Source organism: Athene noctua, chromosome Z (genome assembly GCF_965140245.1).
Source record: "Athene noctua chromosome Z, bAthNoc1.hap1.1, whole genome shotgun sequence".
Lineage (NCBI taxonomy): Eukaryota > Metazoa > Chordata > Aves > Strigiformes > Strigidae > Athene > Athene noctua.
Window position 1 is genome coordinate 17,394,028 of NC_134077.1, and position 7,434 is coordinate 17,401,461.

At 37.1% G+C, this 7,434-nt stretch overlaps 1 protein-coding gene across 1 annotated transcript in view; it reads right to left on the reverse strand.

Moving 5' to 3' along the window:
• FGF10 (fibroblast growth factor 10) overlaps nt 1-6,237 on the reverse strand; it is a 90,969-nt gene extending 84,732 nt beyond the window's left edge. The window contains exon 1 of the mRNA XM_074931778.1: nt 6,026-6,237. The gene's annotated coding sequence lies outside the window, so the exon portion shown is untranslated. The remainder of the gene's footprint in view (nt 1-6,025) is intronic.
• Between the last annotated feature and the right edge of the window lie 1,197 nt (nt 6,238-7,434).

Consider the following 7,434-nt stretch of genomic DNA (forward strand, 5'->3'; position numbering starts at 1 on the left):
TGATTTTGAGATCCTTGGTCAATTTGTTGTGATGCTATGTCTAAAAATATTCTAATGTAGAATTCAGTGTGATTTTTTTAAATAGAAATATTTATTCATTTTGTCTATTCTAATTTTTTTTCATGTCAGCAAAGGAGAATTTCAGATTAGGGCCACCATTTTTCAGAAACTTCCATGACATATTAAGGCACTTGCTGAGAATTCCATAGGTTTCCCATATAGATACAGGGTCTAGACATGAAACTTTCAGTGCAGAGTCAGGACTGAAATTAGAAGAGGCTGAGCATTTCTTAAGGAAAATGCATTCTTCCTATCAAATTGGCATCTGGAAAATAACCCAGAATTAATATGAATTCCATACAGAGAAAAATCTCAAGATGGAAACCAAACCAGCTGATTAGAGTCACTCAAGCAGTCTGTGAACAAAGGTGGGTTTTGTTCTGCTCTCTATATTTTATTCAGGATTTCAGAGAGATCTCAATTTGGGAACCTCATGGAGTGCCAAGTGGGTGGGTGGGACACTCAAGGATGGCCATTTCATGAGAGGTGAAACTGTGGGCTTGCACTCAGAGGTAGGTTTCCTGCAGAAGAGAAAGGACACATTTGCTTGCTTCTTGAGTCTGTTCAGGAGACTGGGATTTTGCACGCCATGCTGCAAAAAAGCTTTCCTCCTTCTTGCCGTCGTCTTCCACCTCAATACATTTTTTTGTTTGGTTTTTTTTTTTAGGGGAACAACTCCATCCAGAGGGTCTGAAACCATTGATTCCTCATGTGACATGGTCATCAGACTAGCCAATACCTGGAGGGTTTGACACATCGGATACATGAATACAAATGTCCTCAGTGAGAAAATAATTCTTTCATAATCTGCATGTGGGCTCTGATCTCTTTGTGTCAAAATGAAGGTAGTTCTTCCAGATGTCTTCTAAATGAAAGGAATTGTGACTGCATTTTATGCAGATTCTGCTTCAGCTGGTGTTCAGTAGATGTGCTCAGAGAATGAGTGCTTGATAAGAGAAATAGGAAGAGTGACCCCAAGTGCAGAGCTCTTCTTACCTACCTCTAAGAATCAATGTCTGAGGTACTTGTCCTGTTGACAGTAGAGTGGGTGGAATCTATACCATATTTCTTCTGAGCAAATCTTGGGAAGAAGATGAGTTATGTTTCCATTAACTACAGTGACCTGATCTCCCTTGATCATAAAGATTCTTGCTGTCAATGTCAGAATGGGACACCTACATTGTAGATCCCTGCAGCTCAGTGGAAGGGTCTTGGTCCCAGAGCATTGGGTCTGTATCTGGTAAGTCAAGTAGGGAGCAGTATAACACTTGAGAAACAAGCTGTTTAGTCTGTGCCAAATTGGAAATAGATATTCACCGTAATAGAGGCACTGCAAAGTTTAGAAAACTGTTGAAGAAGGATTTTCAGGGCTATTATTTTGGAATTAAGTGCCAAAATTGCTCTTTAAACTAGCATCAGGCACCTAAAGCCTATTTTTTAAAAACCTGAACCACTGTAGAGCTATCCTATTTATTTCAAGGTTTAAGTCTAATGCTAAAGGCCTGATCTGCCTGCACTGGAGATGGACTTTTGCCATGACCTTCAACAGAAGCAAAATTGGCTTTCATTTGTGTGCACACATAGTAAATCTGAGGTATCAACAAGCCCTTCCTGACACTACAGTACTTTTTAAAAAACTGTTTCATTTTTAACCAAGTTAATTAGTTTCCAAGTGAGTAGGATACTTTTATACCCTCTTAATATTCTCTTTGCAGTGTGTTGGTTGCCTGGGGTTAAAGTGTTTTTGATTAACTATATGCGATAATGAAAACCATGAGAACGACCTTATGCAGAAGTTCTCCCTTCCTGATGTTACATATAAAACAGCGGAAGTCTTACAATATTTAACACACAGCTTTTTCTCTCCTCCTGCTCCTTTCCCAACACTCTCTAAGCCAGAGCTTAAGATGATTATGGAAGTGTTAGAAATGGTCGTATACTAAGAGTTTAACGTTTTGTAAGGTGTGCCCAATGAGAGAATTTGGCTATTTTTTTACTGGGGAAAAAGGACAGCACTGTCTGATAAGGACTCAAAGCAACTGTATTGAGAGCTGCTTTGGTTACTACGATGACCTACAGTATGATCGTGTGTAACACTCAGCTGAGCACATGTATGCTTGGGCCTTGTTAATAAAGCAAGCAGGACACCCTGCTCCACTTGCACATTTGTTATTTTTTTCAGCTAAATGTGGTTGACTGTTGAATCTTTCCTACATCCTGAAGCCTATGAAATAGATTATAACTAGCCTGTTGGGACTAAATAAGACGGCCAGATGCCAGGGGTTGAGAAAACAGTACTGACTTTCTACTTTGGATTCTGTGTTATGGGCTTTGTTTTTTCTGTTAAACCTCATTGCAATCATCCCATTTGGATATGGATGATTCTCACATATAAACATGCATAGCAGGGTGTAGTCCCTGGTAAAGATCTGAAAGGATCTGATTCTTCTCCCACTGAAATGAGCAGGAGTTTTGCAATTTCCTTTAATTACGGAAGGACTAAAATCCTTGAAAGAAGGATACAACCTTAATAGGCATATTTTCCTGTCTCACACAGATTTAAATTTGTATTAAATAGGTGAATTACAATAGCATTCAAATTCACCTTTGCAAATATTTTAAGGCTATTAAGTTTGTATCAGACTGAAAATCTCAGACTCTTTCTGCGTGTGACTAGTAGGAGGAACTTTGTAGACTGTCTGGGTTGATGGCAATCTCCCAGTCTGCTCTGTAGCGAATTCTGAGCTCTTGACAGATATTATTCCAGTTTATTTTGGGGAGGCGGGGCAGGGGGAAAATGTGATGGCCAAAGTTCCTTACAATAACACAGAAAGGCTTAGAGAATTAGAGGTTTAAAAATAATTGTGGCTTTGATGTTGAAATGTATTATGTAGAGTATTAAGCTTGCTGGATATTGTTATATATTGTGTCAAGAGGATACAATGCATTGTGGTTTTCAGCCCATGGGAATTTTACTGTAGACTATCACTGAAGCAGGGACTGGAGCCTATATACTAGAATTTGGCATATGCTACAGAAAAAGTTTTGGGCATATGTTGTATTTCCTTGTCATTTAATTTTTTCAGGAGCAGAGCTATGCCCAGAATGGAACAGAGGAATAAAGTACAATTGAGAATTCATTGATTCTGGTTTAAGCTAACAAAATGACCTTCAAAATGAAGCCAGTTAAATTAAAACAAAACTGTTGTAGATCATAGATATGAGCACTGCAGATTAAAACTGAATGTACTCTAGGCATAAACTGTTTTGAAGTGAAAATAATTCTACAGCAATTGGAACTGGTATGCGTAATCCTGCCAGGGCCACGCTATTAGGGCTTTGTAAAATGTTTCTGTATCAGGCTAAGAACTTCTTATAGACTGTTGACTTGTTACAGTTGGAGGAATTCTTTTGTTTGTATACATTTGCTAATTAATTTCACATCATTTGGCAAATGGGCAAACATTTCAGTGCAGCGCTGTATGTAACCACCCTTTTTGTAGCAAAAATCAAGAAGGTATTAAAGCTGAAACAGTGTTTGTCAACACCAGAAGAACAACAGTGGGTACTACAATGATTAAATACAACTGGTGCCATCCTTAAAAAAAAAAAAAAAAAAAGACATCTCCGTGTCTCATTAAAATCCTTCCTCTGAAACCACTTAGCTATCTGTTCCTTTACAAATGCTATACTACAGAGGTGTTAAATTGCAGGGATCAAATTAACTCTCCATACATTCAGATTAATGTTTCTCTGAAGTAAACACTTCCTAATGTTCAAAGTAAGAACAGGGGCTTTGAAAAGGTGTTTGGGATAACTATAGTACTAGTTTTTGCTACAGCAGTATCCTGATGGCAAACAGACACATCACAGCATGTCACCTTTTGGCAGATAGCTGCTGGGCTGTAGTTTGCATCCCTACTGGCTCTGATTGGGATTTCAGAGTGTAAATCTGGGTAGAATTTGTCTGGTTGCGTCCAAAGAACATTGCTGAGAAAGTTAATGAGAAATTCAACAATAATTTTTATCATTGGGATGAAAAGTAAGAGATCATGCCAAATATGACTCAAAGCCAATTCTCAGTTCCCATTTAAATATTAGTAGCCTGATACAGCTGAAAACTTTTATTCCTTTAAAAATCAAAAGTAGCACTTTGTTAGATGTGAGAAGCATGAGTCAGCTTTCTAATGGCTAACTGTAAACAGTACAAAACAATATTTAAAGAACATTTGTGACTAATTTAGTGTTACTTATTTGTTTAATTAGATGACCTTTAAATACAAGCCCAAATGATTTTATAAATATTTAGCTTTCCAATAAGGCTATATCCAGATATCAGTCTTTTTAAAGAAACCACCTGCAACATTTGAACTTTCTGTATGTTTAAATTCTTACTTATTCTTCTGCTTTCATTCTGAAAGCAGTACATTTTTTACCAGTATTAAAAATGCAGCACCTAAATGAGATCTCAACTCTGTGGCTTGATACAGACATACATACAACTCAGATGCTTAAAGTCAAGGCCAAGCATGGATAGCAACTTTGATCTAGACAATTGTTAAAATTCCTTGTAGGTCATGCACATTTTGGAAATGCGAGAAAATCACACAGTCATTATGCTGATTTAGAGATAATGGTTCCTTCTGAACTTAAGTTTTATATAGTAAAATCTGTTTATTCCATGAAAGTTATTTTGAAGCTAGATAATTAATCATTTTTATAAGGGCAGTAAAACAACTCATGACTAGAAATGTTCTAGTGATAATAGTTTTTCATCTGTCAATAACTAAAGAAACATTTTGCTGGAAGCTACTGGTCTAAAGCAGTAACAAATATATCTTTCACTCTCCTATGACTTTGTTAATTTTATCATTTGTGCCTTCTGTTGATATGCCCTTTAACTATACCAATGGCATCTGAATTTAAAATATAAACTATTTACTGAACTATTTCTCACTGTTCCATGTTAGATTTAATAAACCAAAATACTCCTTTACATGAGATGAAAGTTATATATTTCCTGACAATAGTAAATACAGTTCAAAAGGGGTCTTTTTTCTCTGATGTGATTTGTGTATGTCACCATGAAACTTTAGGATAAACATTTGTTGTCTGTGCGGATTTTCCTTGATGATTTGATGTCAAGTGCACAGATCTTAATCATTAATCCTGCTAATCTCTGCTCAGAGAAATATCACCAGTGATCAGTGGCTACCCACGAGCCATGATTTTCAGAATAGGGCCCTCTCTGTTTTCTGAATAGAAAATGTAAATTGTTTAGTCTGAATAGTTTGTGGCATGCAGTCACTTCATATATGACTCATATATAAATGACGACACTAAACAAACTGTTGCCCTTAATGTAATTGCTCACATTAGAAATGGAAGAATTTTTTGAAAAGACAAAGCTAAAAAAGCTAAAAAGGCACACTGCTTTTTCTTGTTCTGATACTTTTGTTATATTTTTCAGCTGTGATGCTGATACTGTGTAAAAATACAAAGGCATTTCATTAAACATTGTGGTAATATCTGTGTCTGCTCATGAAAAACACATTTGTAGTTTAATACACAATGTAGACATAGAAATCACTTTTATGAAGTGTGTTCAGAGGTTAATGCATCCTCATTTTTTTTTTTTCCTGTGGTTTGTATTTCCAGAATCTTGACTTTATGAAAGAAACCCCTGTGTCAGCCTCCTTATGTGTATGTTTATCTTTTCCTGATTTTGCTATTTGTAAAAAGCTTCTGTTTCTCTGGTCTTAATGAGTGTATCTGTTAAAAAAGTTGATGAAGCTGGAGTATCTTTACAGCAGTCTCTTCTAAGCTTTATATACTCAGTGGAGGTTTACAATTTCTTACTAATGCAAAATTAGAGCACTAATTTCTCCTGTTTTTCCCTCACCCTGAGGACTTGAGCAGGGAGACGGAACTTTATAAAGGAGATGAAAAGCTTTAGCATACTCACCCTGCAGGGCAGAGGATACAGAAGATCACAGCTGTGTCTACCTCTTGAATCTGGATCTTATTAATGTCATCAAGCAGGGAATCCTCTGTAGCTGTAGGCTGGACTTTTCCTGCTGTTAACAGGCCTCAGAATGAACTGAAGTTCACCAAACTTTCTGCAACTAAGTAAACTCAGCATTATTCAAAAGTTTTCTCTAGAGCCTAAGACGACAACAAATAGGATAGTGTTAGTACAACAACTCCATGGAGCCGTTTGATGTCTGCAAATTGGCTGGAGTGTGAAAGTGTATCTCCTGGGGCTGCCCCTCCTCCCAGCCATAACCTGCCCCTCTAACAGGGAGGTGAAGTTGTGCAGGCTGCAGCAGTATGGAGGGGAGGCATGGCTCTGCTCCCCCACTGCTCACTAATTCTTCTGCTGCCTTAACCATAGCAAGCTCTGCCTTTGCTACCTGGCCCTTCGAGATGGACAAATTGGAGACCAGGGAAGAGGAATGCAAAATGCCCTTCTGCAGGATAGAATATATGAGAAAACAGCAAAACTAGAAATAGAGAGGGGGGTGGGAAAAGGACAAAACAAAACTCACCCTGACCCATGGATTTTGAACTATTTATTTCTTTCTTTCATCTGGCTGTTAATAAAGAGTGAACTCCTTTCCATGAAATGTGTTAATGATAAATCTGATACCTTTCGACTGTAGTCTATTATACTATTTATAAAGACAATCTAAACCTGGGAGTGAAGCTTCAACAGATATCCTATTATAATAATCTGAACGTGAAATGCTTGGGAAAATAGAGCTTTAATGTCTACAGAGTTCTATGGCTTTCCTGTCATGAAAACTAGTTGTCTGCTATTAGAGGATATTTTCAATACCATGCAGTATTTAAGAACATCATTGTTAATTAGCTCAATCACATTGCTTGCCTAATGCTAAATGTTTTCAGAATGTCATCAAATTGCCAGTACGAATGGATGGCAAGAAATAAATGTAAAATAGCTTCTCTTTTATTAGAGTTCGCCAGCACTGCTATTTTTAAAAATCTTGGACTATAGTAAGAAGTTGAGCTAAATACCAGAGACTGGTAACCCCAAGGGTATTCTGGGGAGACATAGGAATTACAAGTGACTACAGATGGAAGTGTCATCTGAAAGTGATACTACACTAAGCAACTGCAATACCAAGACGCAAAAGAAATTTTGGAAGATCACATGATAAGGTGGTGGTATTTTTTTTTTTCCCAGTCATTGCTGCTTTGCATTTTTTGGAAAGCAGATCTTCTTGCATATGTACACTATGTTTATCTGTGAAATATGGAAGAGATAAGAGACACCTGGATGCCACAGTTTAGTTATGTCATGACATGTCATAAGCATGGAAAAATATTGCCATGTACTTTCTTCTAGGTGAA